General features: G+C 39.4%; 1 non-coding gene across 1 annotated transcript; it reads left to right on the top strand.

Annotated features, from left to right (window-relative positions):
• On the top strand, window positions 1-107 carry LOC148568350 (small nucleolar RNA R71). Its single transcript, XR_015881677.1, has one exon. It is a non-coding gene; the product is annotated as a small nucleolar RNA R71 (small nucleolar RNA).
• The last annotated feature ends 17,606 nt before the right edge of the window (window positions 108-17,713 follow it).

Here is a 17,713-nt window from a genome sequence, read left to right as displayed (position 1 = left end):
AACATATCTGGTGGGCACCTCCTTGTTAAGTCTTTAAACCTCTCCCATGCTTCATATAGAGTCTCACCATCTTGTTGCCTGAAAGTTTGGACCTCAGCTCTCAGCCTATTGATTCGTTGAGGAGGGTAAAATCTTGCTAAGAATTTGTTCACCACGTCTTTTCAAGTTGTCAAGCTCTCCCTTGGGAAAGACTCCAGCCACTTAGCTGCCTTATCCCTGAGTGAGAATGGAAATAAGAGCAGTCTATAGGCGTCAGGATGAACACCATTAGACTTCACTGTGTCACATATTCTCAGGAAGGTGGTTAGATGTTGATTGGGGTCCTCTTGGACACTCCCTCCGAACGAACAGTTGTTCTAAAAAAGGATGATGAGCTGTGGCTTCAGTTCAAAATTGTTGGCATGGATGGTTGGCTTTTGAATGCTACTTCCACAGTTCCCTGGGTTTGGATTGATGTAAGAGCCTAAAACTCTTCTGTCCTCCCCAGAATGATTTGCTCCACCTCCTCTGCCATGGTTGTGAGCCTCTTCTTCATGATGGTTTTCCATGTTTTCTTCCATGTTTGGTTAAAAGTATTCCTCAAAGTGTTCCTCCTCTTCTTCACCACCAACTACATGTTTTTCTCTTGCCTCCCTCCTTAGTCTAAGGAAGGTTCTCTCAGGTTCAGAATCAAAGAAAGTTGAAGCCCCGCTTCTTCTCCCTGTCATACAACCAACAAGTACAAGCAAAGAGAATAGGTGCAGAAAGTATATCTGTCAGAATTACTGTTAGTGTGAGTGATGCAATATATCAAACAGTTAGTGGGTTAGTGAGATGAATAGTAAATAACAAAGAAAAAGTAAGGGGGAAGAGAAGAAGTTATCTAAAACAGAAAGTAAATGACTCAAATAGAAATTTAAATTAAACAAAAATAAAATGCTCAATCTAGTTATCCTCCAATCTAATCATTGTTGATGCACAATCAATCCCCGGCAACGGCGCCATAAACTTGATGCACGGAAAACTTGTCTCACAATAAATTCCCTTCAGCAAGTGTACCGAATTTGTCGTCAAGTAAAAACTCACAATAGAGTGAGGTCGAATCCCACAAGGATTGATTGATCAAGCAACTTTAATTAGAGGACTGTTCTAGTTGAGCGAATCCAAAATTTGAGTTGAGAATTGCAGAAAATAAAATGGTGGGAAGTTAATTGACATGAAAGTAAATGCTAGAATTATAGATTTGAAAGTAAATGACGGAAGGTAAATTGCAGAATTGTAAATGGGAATGGGGGAATTGCTCATTAAAGTAAATAACAGAAATTAAAGAGAATGGGTAAGATCAGAAATGGGGAGTTCATTGGGCTTAGGAGATGTTGCATTCTCCGGATCAATTTCATTTTCATCTCTTCCTCAATCAATGCACTCATTGATCTCCTTGGCAATCTGAAGTGATTGAAATACAATTTCTTGTAATTCAATCTCTCAAATCTTGATCAATAGCCAATTCCTTGGTCAATTGCTCATGAGAAGAGATGAAGTATGGTCACTGATTATACCACATGCATTTCCCAAACTAAGTGTTGAGAGGATTATAGTCACATATCCATCCAAACCCAATTTGGTCCAGCATGAGAAAGCATTTCTAGCTTGATCTCTTCATTCCTCTTTCAAGGTTCAGAAGAGATCCAAGTATGAATAGCTTCTTTTTCAAGATAACTACTCAATTGGATGAAGATCGAAAGCTTTCAAGTAAAATCAAGAGAAAAGATAGAAGAAGAATAATGAAAACTAGTATTGATCCATCAAATTACAACAGAGCTCCCTAACCCAATGAAAGGGGTTTAGTTGTTCATAGCTCTGGAAAATGAAAACAAAGATGGAGAATACATGATGAAAACTTAGATGTGCAGAGAAAGTAAATACAGAGAGTAGTTCTATGCTAAGAGTCTCCCTATAATTTCCACCCTCCAAAATATTTCAAAGATACTCCTATATATACTACTCTTCTATTCTTCTAGTTGATTCTTCAAGTCTTGGGCCTTTGGATCTTGAGTTGGAAGCAGTTCTCTTCTTCATTGGGCTTAGCTTTTACTTGTAGAGAGAAAGTATGAAGTGGGCAGGGGCTTTGGCTCAGGAAGTTAGTGGTGTTAACGTTCAGTGAAAATATGGGTTCAAGAACGTTAGTGACAATCACCTTTTTTACTAACGTTCCTCATCAAAGTTAAAGGCCACGTTAACCTCAACGTTAGTGGCACAAACGTTGCCACTAACATTTCTACTATGTCCTTCGCACACGTTATTGGGACTCAACTTTCCCAATAACGTTGAGAAGCCTCCCCCTTCCCTACGTTAGAGCCCACGTTAACTTAGTTAACGTGGCTCTTTTAACGTAGGCTTGCCATCCTTCGAGAATGTTAGTGACACTTACCATTGTCACTAACATTCCAAATTGCCCCTATTTTCCACGTTAGAGTCCACGTTAACTAGGTTAACATGGCTTCTAACGTGGCCTTGCTAGCCATCTCCAACGTTAGGGACAAAGTTGAGTGTCACTAACGTTGGCTCATCCTTCCCTTATCCACATTAGCTTCCACGTTAGTGATAATGTTAAGTGTCACTAACGTTGGCTCTATTTCTTAACGTGGGCAATGATGGCTTCGAGAGCGTTATTGGCAATCACTTTTCTCATTAACTTTGCAAGTTACTCCCATTCCACGTTAGTGTTAACGTTAGTGCAACTAACGTAGCCACTAATGTGGTTCTTCTTTGCTTCCTTTGTCCTGAAATTAAGCAATAAAGTGCATCAAAGTTCTAGTCCAAGTCATGGGAAATGCAACATCCAATTTGTCCTTAAATTCATGCAAAATCCTCATGAAATCATGTAAAATACACAATGTATGCTTGAATCAAGATGTAAGTGAATATCTACCCAAAACTAGCTTATTTCCTAAGGAAATGCATGAAACTACCCTAAAAACAGTAAAGAAAAGGTCAGTGAAACTGGCCAAAATGCCCTGGCATCACTAGTCCCTTGACTCTCCTTTACTTTAGTAAAGGTTAACTAAGTGGAATTTAGATTCAACTTTAATCATTGCTGAGGGAGATAACCAAGTTGGACTTCCAATTCCTTTTACCTTGCCAGAAGTTTGCTTTATAGTATTTATTTATTTTAATTGCCATTTACTTTACTTGTCATTTAAATCACTTGCTTTTCACCTTCTAAACCCCGATTACAACCCGTATAGCCAATAATAAGAACATACTTCCTTGCAGTTCCTTGAGAAGACGACCCGAGGTTTAAATACTCGGTTATCAATTTTAAAAGGGGTTTGTTACTTGTGACAACCAAAACGTTTGTACGAAGGGATTTCTGTCGGTTTAGAGACTATATCTACAACGCGACTGTTTTTATAAAATTCTTTACTGGCAAAAATCCCAACGTCAAAATGGCGCCGTTGCCGGAAAACTGCTAACGTGTGCCTTATTATTGGTTATTGTAAATATTTTTCTTTTGCTTGTTTGTTTATTTTTGTTTCTCCTTTTTATCTTTATTTGCTACCATGAATTCTCACCCCTCTCGCTTTGAGTTTGGTTCTAACTTTGTTGAAGGAAATAGAAGTTACAGCAGGAATATGCATCAAGTTCAGACCAATCAAGGATGGATGGAGTCAAGAGGATCTAATCAACCCTTTAGGCAGCAACACCCTCTGAGATATCCTGGACAAAGACCATTCTACCGTACATACCCAGCTGAAGGATATGGTGGACAACCTTGTAACTACCAACAAGCCCCACCCCGTGCATATAAACCATCATTTCAACAAAACTTCGAACCACCACACTCACAAGCTTCTCTTCACCATTCGCCACCATATGATCCTTCCTTACCCCAATACCAATCCAATCACTCCCAATCACCGCCACTTTCCTATGTATCATGCCCAAGTCTAGCAACTCGAGAAGCAGAGGTTCGCCTAAAGGAAATAGTAAATAAACTTCAAACAACCATTCGACAACTGGAGCAAACAATAATTCAATGGGTTTCTAGGTGCTCAAATACACAAGGATCAGCCACAGCCCCATGTGAACAGTCTAACGAAGAGCGTAGCATGAAGGAGATACCAGAAACTCCAGTGGACAAGACAGAGAATGAATTCGTACTAGAACAAGTAGAAGAAGCTGTCATTGTTCAAGAAGAAGAGTTGGTTGAAGATCTAGGAGATGCTGAACCTCCATGGGAATCCAGAACTGAGGAGAACTCCGTCAAGGACACTACAGTTGATGCTAAGGAGGATATTGTACAATCTCCAAGGCAAGTTGTTTATGAAGAATCAGACGGAATAACCCATGACACAAATTCCCTTGATGATGATAGTCACAAGTCTGGCTTTCTTAGTAATGAACTTGCATCCACAAGTGAATTTTCTGAGATCGAAGAATCTTCCCCAAGTGAATACGAAGACGATGTGGAGGTAGATTTCTCTCAACCTCCAATCTATGACTCAAGTGATGAGGAAGACATAGAAGACTTTGACCAGGACATAGATACAATTGTAGAGCCTTGCAAGGAAGTGGAGGAATTCACAGAAGAGCACAAGGGAGTAGAACTTACAGAACCACCGGAAACACCTATCCCAAGGCCATTACCACCTAATACAAGCTTCAAGTGGGTACAATCCTTAACCTATAACTTTACTTATTCACTTGAATATGGTTTGCTTGAAACAGATGGCCAACTTAGAACTCTTTGCGGCTTTAAGAGTAAGAGGGAAATTGCTCGTACTCAGAGTTGGTGTACAAGGTTCAATAAGGTTCCACGCTTCAACTTGAAGTGCACGGATTGGTATCAAGCTCAATTGAATGGATCTCGGAAAATGTTTGGTCACTATGGTGAGAATATACTTTCTAAACCGCCCGGATGGAAAAATATGGATCAAAACGAAGGCAGATTTAGAACCAAGGTTTGGGATCTTGGAAAATATTCTGATATTCATCACCTCGGGAGCCTGAAAATCTGTTTGAAGCTGCTCAGAAGCTTCACATGCCTAGTTTTGGACCCCAGAGGCTGCTGGCATTCTAAACATTGGTGGAGATTTCTGGATGAATTTAAACACAAGCCACCATAGCAGGAAGCTCTTCCAATGTCCAACTTAAGGACTTTAACTAAAAGTGCTAGGTGGGAGACAACCCACCATGGTATGATCATTCCTTTTACAATTTTAATTTTATTTAGTTTTGATTGTTTTTGAATTTTATTTCATTTTATTGAACCTGGAATCATGCATAGCATTCATATTAAGCATTGCATTCTGCATACTGCATTCTGCATTCAAAAAAAAAAAACGTCATGCGACGCGACCGCATCAGCGACGCGTCCGCATTGCAAGGAGAGGGGAGAAAATAAAAACGAACAGAGAGTCACACTGGAGCGTGGCTAGAGGCGTGCCCGTGGCACAAATCGTCCCATGCGACCGCATCGCTGACGCGTCCGCGTCGAGTGGGAATACTGGCCTCCCACGTGACCGCGTGCCCCACGCGGCCGCGTGACCAGGATTTCGACGTAATAATGATGCACAGCCGAAAGTTGTGCTAGAGTGGTGCTAGACTGGCACTGGACGCGCAGTCCATCTCACGCGACCGTGTGCCCCACGCGGCCGCGTCACATCCTACTAAGTGCCCACTCACGCGATCGCGTGCCCTACGCGATCGCGTCACCCAATATTTGGCAATTAATGATTTTTGAACAGAGAGTTGTCCGAGAGCGAGGCTGTCCTCGCGCCAGTAGCATAAAACGGGTCATGCGACCGCGTGACCGACGCGATCGCGTCAATCAGTTTAAGCGCAAGCTGCCCGACCGCGTGCCCCACGCGACCGCGTCGCTTGCGCCGCACAGCTTATCCTAATTTGCCAAATATCTTATCTTTTCTCTCCCAATCCTAATTTTTCCTCCCTCCTTTCTTACTTACTTCTTCTTCCCTTCTTTCCCTTCTCATTCTTCTTATCTTTTATTTTATTTTATTTAATTTATTTGCATACTTTCATTCATTGCATATTTTTATTTTTCTATTGGTGTTCAAATGTTCTTATTCAACTGTTATATCTTTTCTGGTATTATCTTGGTGCTTATGACTTGTTTTATTCTGGTTAGGTAATATTATTTAAATCAATGCCAATCTTTTATACCTGTATTACTTTTTGCATTGACATGAATTTATATTATCTCTCTTTCCCCACTCTCTTCTCCATTGTTGCAATTTTGTACCACTCGTATGACATGGCTTCTATTGTTTTCTCACTTACATGTTGAAGCTTCCATGTAAATGAGACCCTTATCATTTGGCATTAACCCACCCATACTTCTTTTATTTTCTTATCTCTATTTCTGGGTTACTGTTCTTCCCTTTTTCTTTCAGGATGGCCACCCGGAAGGGAAGCGGAAGACGTTTTACATGGGGAGACAGACAAGTCCATCTGCACAATCCTTCGAGAAAAGCAACAGTTGAAACAACCCGTCCACCTGCAAATCTCAGCATGCACCGAGGACAGTGCAATCTTTAAGTGTGGGGAGGTCGATACCGATCTCCATGGGTTAGTACCTTTCTGTTTCAACACCAATATTTTAATTTTCTTTGTTAAATTAGTTGTTGCATTTGCATATTTGTTTGATTTTATGCATCTAGTTACTACTTGGTTAAAGTAATAAAATTCTTCTAAAGACCCTATTTTTGAAAAATTTCACTAATTTAAATTAAAATTTTTTTTTGTTAAATTTGTTTGAAGTGGTATTTGGAACATGGTTTTTGAGCCAAAGAACACACAACCAGTGAGATTTTAAGCTTATTTACATGGTTACATTATTTAACCATAAATATTTTATTCTTGTGTGTTTACTTCTCTATAATTGTGATCTTTACTTTGTTCCAGTCTATATGTCCAATATTTAGTGTATTTACGTGCTTGCATATGATTGAGGCCATTATTTGATTTTAGCTCACTTATCCCAAATAAGCCTACCCTTTAAACCACCCTTATCAGCCACTTTGAGCCTTGAAATCTCTATTTGTTCTATATCTTACCACATCACTAGCCTTAAGCGGAAAACAAATTAATTATCCCAATTGAATCTTTGGTTAGCTTAAGATAGTGTGTTAATTAAGTTTGGGGAAACTGTGGGAACATGGGTTAATAAAGGAAAAGTATAATATTTCTAATTTATTTGAATATCAGGAATTTGGGAACCTACTCATGAAAAAACTAAAATAAAAAAATAATAAAAAATCCATGTGCATTTATAAGTTATGTTTGTTTCTCTACTAAAAAAAAGAGAAAAAAAAAGAGAAAAATCCAAAAATACTCAATAAATAAGTAAATAAGAGGACAAAATTACCCCAATATTAAGTTTAATAAAAGATCAATGCACATGTGATAAAAAAATTAAAGAAAAATTTGGTACATGAGTTTGGGAATTATACAAAATTGAGAATTATGGGTAGCTAGGCATGAATTTAAAAGTATATAGAGTATATGTATATTAGGTGAGAGCTTAGGTTAATTAAAGATTCAATTTATAAAGCTCACTTAGCCATATATATATACCTTTACCCTTACCTTAGCCCCATTACAACCTTGAAAGAGACCTCATGATGTTTGCATTGGTATATTAAATATTGTTGATTGGTTAGATGAAGAACAAGGTTTAGAAAGCATGACTAGAGAAGAGTAGAGTGATTGACCCTAGACACCTTAGAGTAAGAGTGATATACACTACCAGTGAGGGTTCAATGCTTGATTCTATGTTCCCTGCTTTCATTAGCTATCTTCTTACAAGTTTACTTGTCCTTTATTGTATAATTTGAATTAGTGAAATCTGATTTATGTTTGTGTTGGAGAACTTATTTATTTTTAACCAAGTAGGTAGAAACATTTTGCATGTAGTTGCATTCATATAGATAGGATTGCATTTCATACATCCTACCATTCCTCTTCATCTTTATAGCTTCTCTTGAGCTTAGCATGAGGACATGCTATTGTTTAAGTTTGGGGATGTTGATAAACCACTATTTTATGGTTTATCTTGTACTCAATTGAGTGGTTTTTATCAACTCTTTACCCACTTATTCATACTATTTGCATGTTTTACATTTTCCTTCCTGGTTTTGAGCTATGATTGAAAACATGCTTCTTTGATCTTATATTTGCTTATTATTAATTACCTTTATTTCCATTTGATGCCGTGATTAGTATGTTGAGTAGTTTCAGATTTTCTAAGGCAGAATGACTTAAAGGATGGAAAAGGAAACGTACAAAAATGGAAGGAAAGTGCGAAACGGAGTTTTGAAGAAACTGGCATCCACACGATCGCATGGATGACGATATCGCGTGCCATGCGTGAAGAAGCAGCGACGCGGCCGCATGACTGACGCGGCCGCGCGACTTGAGCATAGCGCATTCGATGCGGACGCGTGACCGACGCGACCGCGCCACAAGGAAAACTCCAGATGATGCGACCGCATGACCCGCGCGGACGCGTGACAGAGGCCACGTATCAGAATTTACAGAATACGCCCCCAGCGATTTCTGAAGCCCTCTTGGCCCAGATCCAGGTGCAGAACACACAGACTAGAGGCTATAAAGTGGGGGAATGCATCCATTCAAAGGGAGCTCTCAGTTTTTACTACTTTCCATGATTTAGATTTAGTTTGAGAGAGGTTCTCTCCTCTCTCTCTTAGGATTAGGATTTAGGACTTCTCTTAGTTTTTAAGAGTGACTCTCAATCCAGGTTTTATGTTTCTTGTTTTAAGCTTCCCTTTTCACTTTTATTTATTTATTCCAGCACTTGAGTTGATTATTCACTTTTATAATTTAAATTATGAATTATTCCATGTTACAGATTGTTATTTGAATTAATGACATTTGAGGTATTTCAGTTATTGATTGCTTTCTCTTTAATTTGTGTTACCATTGTTTCCAATCTGAAGATATTCTATTCCAGCAATTTACTTTCTCCCTTTTTGGTCTTGGTTAAGAAATCAGTAACTCAACAGTTATCAAACTCAACATAATTAATAATCGTTATCTTGCTAATTGAACTGAACTTCAATAATTCCAACTTTTTCTTAGGAAATAAATAGGATTCGAAGGTCAAACTAATTAGTCCCTTGCCTTTCCTTTACTTTAGTAAAGGTTAACTAAGTGGAATTTAGATTCAACTTTCATCATTGCTGAGGGAGATAACCAAGTTGGACTTCCAATTCCTTTTACCTTGCCAGAAGTTTGCTTTACAGTATTTATTTATTTTAATTGCCATTTACTTTACTTGTCATTCAAATCACTTGCTTCTCACCTTCTAAACCCCGATTACAACCCTTATAGCCAATAATAAGAACATACTTCCTTGCAGTTCTTTGAGAAGACGACCTGAGGTTTAAATACTCGGTTATCAATTTTAAAAGGGGTTTGTTACTTGTGACAACCAAAACGTTTGTACGAAGGGATTTCTGTCGGTTTAGAGACTATATCTACAACACGACTGTTTTTATGAAATTTTTACTGGCAAAAATTCCAACGTCAGACGCATTACTTCCCTATAGGTCGTGACATAGCTCTCTTTGTGCCTCAATACCGTGTCTTCAGCCAACCTCAGAGAAGCTGCCAAAGCAATAGAACTAGCCTTTTTGCCCTCCAACTCCTTCTCCAGCTTGGTCACTTTCATTTGGAGCTCCTCCTTCAAACCCTTCATCCTGTCGAACTGCCGCTTAGCCTCCTCCATAAAGGCCTTGGTAGCATGAAGGGGAAGATCCAGGGCAATTCGGTACATGGCAGCTCCCATATGCGCCATCTTGATACTGCTCCGAGTAATAAAGTTCAAATGGCGAAGAAGAGAGACATCGTCAGTAGGGATGATACCATAAGGACCGATCTGATGATCTACAAACTCAACCGCATCAAAGTCAGGAGCATCAAGATTAAAAGGCTCAGTTGTTTTTTGTTTTTTCGGAGGAGAAGCACCAGAGATAGCAGTAGAAGCCTGCGAAGGATCAACCAAACGAACCCGGGGAGTGGGGATCATCTTTCTCGGCCCAGGAGAGCTCGGCACGGAGGGCTTTGACTGAACTTGGGAAAACCCCTCCCCGGACGCTTTGGCCAAGATGTTCTGAGCTGCAGTAGCCTTCCTTGCCTTTTTAAAGGCCTTCATGGATTCATTATTTTTAATTATCTCTGCAAACAAACATCACAGCGAGAAACCAAGTTATGAATCAAAAAAGAAAAGAGATAAAACTCGACAAAATAAGCAAAAAACAAAAGAGAAATCGACCACTACCCAGCTCAGCTCGGAGAAGAGAGGGATTTTCCAAGAATTTCTTTGTATCAAGATGGGGAGGCTGTCCCCAATTCTCTTCCAACACAGTCACAAAGGCTTGTTCAGCCTCACACAACATCTCCCACGTATATTTAGACACCATTACATTCTTTTGTCATTCCAAAGGAAAGGCGGGCTCATCATTCTCATCCAGAAAAAAGGGCCGAGGTCCTTCAACAGCTCGGACCCTGAAAAAGTAATTTTTGAAGTCGCAAAAAGATTCATCAAACATGGAAAAAACCTTCTTCCCTTGGGAAGCTCGGAAAGAAACCCAGGCGGCCTTCTTCTTAACCACCCCGGGCTTTGTCAAAACAAAGAGATAAAAGAAGAGGGACTGTGAAGCAGGAATATCTAGTTCATGACACAGCAACTGAAAGATTTTTATAAAACCCCAAGAGTTGGGGTGAAGTTGGGATGGAGCTACATTACAAGACCACAAGAGGTTGGTTTCAAAAGGGGTAAAAGGAAGAGTAACATTCATCTGACTAAAAAAGAAGTCGTATGCGTAGAAAAAGGGGCGCTCTCCAACAATTCGGGTAGAAAAACAAACCCTTTCCTCAGAAGTGGGAGACATAAGCTCATAGTTCTTTTCATCACTACCATTACTAAAAATCCTATGAAATTGCCTAAGCTGCTGACAAAACTCGGAATCAACCAATAAAACACATAGAAGAACCATGGAATCCACCCAATCAGCCATGCCCTCAGGGACTTGGGAAGATGTCTCAACAATATTTTTGCAAGAAGACATAAGGTCAACTAGTCCTACAACAAGAAAGAAGAAAATAGATTACTAACCCAAATATCTCGGACAAAGTCAAAATTAACTCACAACAGAGCACGACTCAAGCATACAAACAAGTGTAAAGGAAAACCCCATGACAAGATCCAGGGGCAACCTTTGGAGGCAGTAACAGAATAAGGGCTCAAGAAAAAACAAAAAAATCCATGAGATTAACATCCCAACAAAAAACTCTCAGCAAAGAACAGCCCCTTTTCCAAAAAGCAACATCCCGAGAAGAAAAGAAAGTCATTACCCTAGAAAGCTACAAATCAAATAAAGTCGTCAAAATAACTACCTTCCAAATTCACAGTCTCAGCTTATCAGCAAACAGAACTACCAAGCAGCAAAATATATCAAGAAGAAGTCATCAAAGGCGCCACCTTTTTCAAAGAAATAGATCCCCCCAAACAAGCAAACGACACAAAATCAAAACGAGCCACCAGAGAAATCGTTACTTTCTACAAATGTTCATAAGCAAAATTACTGTTCATATCCAAAGTCATCACAGTTACCAACATGGCAAAAAGACATCAAAGGAACAATCTTTTAAGGAAAGTAAAGGCCTCAGTGACAACATGCATCACAGCAAAATCAAAACTTTACCAAAAACCGAATGCAAGATGACGAAGGAAGTAAAAAAGCGGAAAGAAGAACCAACCTGGAAAAAGTAGAAAGTTGTGACGAAGTTGAAAATAGAAGATGGAATCAGGAGTCGCCCTTTCACAATAAGGAAAGAACTAATAATCGCCAAGCAACGTCACAGGAAGAAAAGCAAAAACTGCAAGCTTCAGGTGAAAACAAAAAGAGAGAAAGAAAAGGGAAGTTACGGAGAAGAGAAACCATTTTTCCTGAGTGTGAAATTCAAAATAGAGAGGCTAAGAGAAATGGGGAAATTAAAAACCAATTAATGAGGATATTAAACCCTCGCATATTCCCAAGGCTAAGAGCGCTAAATGCAAAAGCGCGCGCTTCTAAGAAGAAGCAAAAGAAAACGTTCCACATCCAAAAGAAGACTCATCAAGGAGGAAATCGACAGAATACTCGAGTTCGGCTTCACCAGAAAAAGGTCCGAAGTCCTAAAACTAAGACTCGACCTCAAAGGAAAGACCAAGCTCGAGCAGGGGCACTGTTCATACCCTGGGTCGAGCTGTCCGACCCGGGATGATTAACAACAAAGCGACTAACCTCTTCAGGTCAAACCATTCGACCTCTTCTCAAAGAGCTTGGCTAAATCACCAGGAAAGCCCAAAAAAGGGCCCAAATAGAGGAACATGACCCAAATCCAAAGGCAGCCCAAGCCTACAGAGAGAAGGGCGGTTCCCTTGAAAGATAAGCTGACCTCACCAAAAGATAAAGATAAGATAAAATAACTAACTTATCTTATCTAAAAAGGTCACTCCAAACCATTATAAATACACTGGAACACCCAGGTATAACTCATACTCTGATTCTACTAAAAACCTACTTAATACCCTTGCTAACTTAAGCATCGGAGTCCCTTGCAGGTACCACCACCCTCCGGTGACAAAGGATCAGCAGCATTGTCAGTCCAACAAGTCGGACGCACTAGCTCCGGCCGCCATCCACCAGCCGAACACGTCAGCTCCGACCAGCACAGAAGATCTCGTATGAGATCGAGCTACAGTTTCAGGTAACCCTCGGAATAGAAGTTGTATTGGTGTTTTGGAGTTTAATGCAAGAAAGGAATAAGCTAAAAGTGTGAATGAAAATCAAGCTATATAAAAGCCATGGCTAGGGGTAAGAGTTGGACTTCCTATCATCATAATCTCCATCAATTGTGACCACAATTAGTTATTGCTTCACTTAGTTAACCTCTAGTGTGAGGAAAGTTAAGTGAGAGTAATCAATTTGGATTCACAAGTCCTAGTCTAACCCTAGGAAAGTCTAGCTTTAGTGACATGCAAATCAATTAGCAATCTCCAATTGATAATCAACAAAAGACATTGATGATTCAAGTGTCTCTAATACCTTAACCCCCTAGCCAAGAATGAAAAGTCTACTCCATAGCTAAAGTTGGCATTTTCTCAAACACTTGGAGAGCAAGGATGAGAGACATTGTAAAATTGAGAATAAACTTGCAATTAAAGATATCCACTACTGATGCACGGAAACTTGTCCTTTAACAAATCTCCCTCGGCAAGTATACCGAAATGTCGTCAAGTAAAAACTCACAATAGAGTGAGGTCGAATCCCACAGGGATTGATTGGTCAAGCAACTTTAATTGGAAGAAGGTTCTAGTTGAGCTAAGCAGAAATTGGGTTGAGAATTGTAGGAAATTAAATGGCGAAAAAGTAAATTGCAGAAAATAAATGATGGAAGGTAAATTGCAGAATCTTAAATGGGGAAGGGGAGTTTAGCATGAAAGTAAATAGCAGAAAGTAAAGAGAATAGGTAAGATCAGAAATGGGGAGTTCATTGGGCTTAGGAGATTTCGCATTCTCCGGATCAAGTTCATTTTCATCTCTTCCTCAATCAATGCATTCATTGATCTCCTTGGCAATCTTAAGTGATTTAATTCCAATTCCTTGGTAATTCAATCTCTCAAATCAGATAATTAGCCAATTCCTTGGTCTAATTGCTCATGAGAAGAGATAAAGTGTGGTCACTGATTATACCACATGTATTTCCAAATCAAAGTATTGGGAGAATTATATGTCACCATATCCGCCCAAACCCCAATTTGGTCCAACATGAGAAAGCAATTCTAGCATGATCTCTTCATTCCTCTTCTAAGGTTCAGAAGAGATCCAAGTATGAATAGCTTCTTTTCCAAGATAACTATTCAATTGGATGAAGATTGAAAGCTTTCTAGTAAAATCAAGAGAAAAGAGAGAAGAAGGATAATGAAAACTATTATTGATCCATCAAATTACAACAGAGCTCCCTAACCCAATGAAAGGGGTTTAGTTGTTCATAGCTCTGGAAATGAAAAGCATAGATGGAGAGTACATTCTCAGAATTAAACTAAAAGTTGCAGAGAAAGTAAAATACAGAGAGTAATTCTAATAATGCCAAAAAGCTCTTCCCTTTTTCTAATTCAAAACTACCCCTATATATACTACTCTTCTGATCTTCTAGTTGGTTCTTCAAGTCTTGGATATGGGCCTTTGGATCTTGAGTTTGAAGCAGTTATCCTCTTCAGTGGACTTAGCTTTACTTACAGAGAGAAAGTGTGAAGCAGGTAGGGACTTTAGCTTAGGACGTTAGTGGCGTTAACGTTAAGTGAAAGTGTGGGTTCGAGAACGTTAGTGACAATCACCTTTTTCACTAACGTTCCTAACCCAGGGATGATCTACGTTAACTTCAACGTTAGTGGCACCAACGTGACTACTAACGTTGCCTCTTGGTCCTTCGCACACGTTATTGGGACTTACCTTTTCCAATAACGTTGAGAGTCCTCCCTTCCCCCTAAGTTAGAGTTCACATTAGTGTGGCTAACGTGACCTTTAACATATGCTTGCCAAATCTTCGAGAACGTTAGTGACACTTACCTTTGTCACTAACGTTCCAAAACGCCCCTACTTCCCACGTTAGAGTTCACGTTAACTAGGTTAACGTGGCTTCTAACGTGGTAGTGATAGCCATCTCCAACGTTAGTGACAAAGGTGAGTGTCACTAACGTTGGCTCATCATTCTTTCCTCCATGTTAGCTTCCACGTTAACTTATTTAACCGTTAACTAAGTTAACGTGGGAGTTAACGTTGCTCATGGTGGCTCATTCCAACGTTAGTGACAAAGGTGGGTGTCACTACCGTTGGCGATTCTTTGCTCCCTCCACGTTAACTAAGTTAACGTGGCAACTAACGTGGCTCAAAGTGGCTTAGTCCAACGTTAGTGACAAAGGTGAGTGTCACTAACGTTGGCCATTCTTTTGCTTCCCCACGTTAGAGTCCACGTTAATTGAGTTAACGTGGCTCTTAACGTGGCCAATATGAGCATGGTCCAACGTTAGTGACAAAGGTGAGTGTCACTAACATTGGCTTCCTTTTCTTCTTCCACGTTAACTACCATGTTAATGTAGTTAACGTGGCAATTAACGTGGGCTATGATGGCTTCGAGGACGTTATTGGGGATTACTTTTCTCATTAACGTTGCAAGCTAGCTCCCCTTCCATGTTAGAGGTCACGTTAGTTAGACTAACGTGGCTGCTAACGTGGTTCTTCCTTGCTTCCTTTGTCCTAAAATCAAGCAGTAGAGTGCATCAAAGTTCTAGTCCAAGTCATGAGACATGCATCATCCAATTTGTCATTTAATTCATGCATAATTCTCATGAAATCATGTAAAGTGCACAATGTTTGCTTGAATCAAGATGTAAGTAAAATTCTACCCAAAACTTGTTTATTTCCTAAGAAAGTGCATGAAACTACCCTAAAACCATAAAGAAAAGGTCAGTGAAACTGGCCAAAATGCCCTGGCATCATGATGAGCGGATAATTTATACGCTTTTTGGCATTGTTTTTAGTATGTTTTTAGTAGAATCTGGTTACTTCTAGGGATGTTTTTATTAGTTTTTATGTTAAATTCACATTTCTGGACTTTACTATGAGTTTATGTATTTTTCTATGATTTCAGGTATTTTCTGGCTGAAATTGAGGGACTTGAGCAAAAATCAGATTCAGAGGTTGAAGAAGGACTGCTGATGCTTTTGGATTCTGACCTCCCTGCACTCAAAATGGATTTTCTGGAGCGACAGAACTCAAAATGGCACGCTTCCAATTGCGTTGGAAAGTAGACATCCAGGGCTTTCTATCAATATTTAATAGTCCATACTTTGCCCAAGTTTAGACGACGCAAACTGGCGTTCAACGCCAGTTCTCTACCCAATTCTGGCGTCCAGCGCCAGAAACAAGTTGCAAAGTGGAGTTCAACGCCCAAACTGGCACAAAAGCTGGCATTCAACTCCAAAAAGAGCCTCTGCACGTGGAACATTCAAGCTCAGCCCAAGCACACACCAAGTGGGCCCCGGAAGTGGATTTATGCATCAATTACTTACTTCTGTAAACCCTAGTAACTAGTTTAGTATAAATAGGACTGTTTACTATTGTATTAGACATCCTGGATTGCATCTTTTTGATCAGTTGTATGCTATCTTAGATCACGTTTTGGGGGCTGGCCATTCGGCCATGCCTGGACCTTTCACTTATGTATTTTCAACGGTAGAGTTTCTACACTTCATAGATTAAGGTGTGGAGCTCTGCTGTTCCTCAAATATTAATGCAAAGTACTACTGTTTTCTATTCAATTCAACTTATTCCGCTTCTAAGATATTCATTTGCACTTCAACCTGAATGTGATGAACGTGACAATCATCATCATTCCCCATGAACGCGTGCCTGACAACCACTTCCGTTCTACCTTCGATTGAATGATTATCTCTTAGATCTCTTAATCAGAATCTTCGTGGTGTAAGCTAGATTGATGGGGGCATTCATGAGAATCCGAAAGGTCTAAACCTTGTCTGTGGTATTCTGAGTAGGATTCTTGGATTGAATGACTGTGACGAGCTTCAAACTCGCGATTGCTGGGCGTAGTGACAGACGCAAAAGGAGGGTGAATCCTATTCCAGCATGATTGGGAACCTCAGATGATTAGCCGTGCTGTGACAGAGCATTTGGACCATTTTCACAAGAGGAGGGGATGTAACCATTGACAACGGTGATGCCCTTGTATAAAGCCAGCCATGGAAAGGAGTAAGACTGATTGGATGAAGACAGCGGGAAAGCAGAGATTCAGAGGAACGAAAGCATCTCTACACGCTTATCTGAAATGCTCACCGATGAATTACATAAGTGTTTCTATCTTTATTTTCTGTCTATTTATTATTAATATTCGAAAACTCCATAATCAATTATTATCCGCCTGACTGAGATTTACAAGGTGACCATAGCTTGCTTCATACCAACAATATTCGTGGGATCGACCCTTACTCACGTAAGGTTTATTACTTGGACGACCCAGTGCACTTGCTGGTTAGTTGTATCGAAGTTGTGACAAATTATGAATTGAGATTAGAGCACCAAGTTTTTGGAGCCATTACCAGAGATCACAATTTCGTGCACCAAGTTTTTGGCGCTGTTGCCGGGGATTGTTCGAGTTTGGACAACTAACGGTTCATCTTGTTGCTCAGATTGGGTAACTTTGTTTTCGTTTTCTTTTCAAAAATTTTTCAAAAATTTTTCAAAAAATCTTTCAAAAATTTCTCCTTTATTTTCGAAAAAAAAATTTTAAAATAAAAATGTTTTCAAAAATATATTTTTCTTTAGAATTTTTAAGAATGAATTCTAGAGTTTCATGAAGCATGTTGAAGCATGCTGGCTATAAAACCATGTCTAAATTCTTTTGGACAGAGGTTTTGGCTTAAAATTGAATGAATTACACTCATATTTTTACTAAAGCTTGGCTGGCTATTAAGCCATGTCTGACCCTTTGATTGGAGCTTTAGACTAAAGAGCATAAGATTCCTGGAATTCATATTAAAAATTTTGGAACCCTTATTTTTCTTTTTCAAATGATTTTCGAAAAAATTAAAAGAAAATACAAAAAAAATCATAAAATAAAAAAAAAT

The sequence above is a fragment of the Arachis ipaensis genome, chromosome B4 (genome assembly GCF_059453495.1).
Source record: "Arachis ipaensis isolate K30076 ecotype BB chromosome B4, ASM5945349v1, whole genome shotgun sequence".
Lineage (NCBI taxonomy): Eukaryota > Viridiplantae > Streptophyta > Magnoliopsida > Fabales > Fabaceae > Arachis > Arachis ipaensis.
Note: the sequence above shows the minus strand (reverse complement) of the source record. Positions and strands in the feature narration are given on the sequence as shown.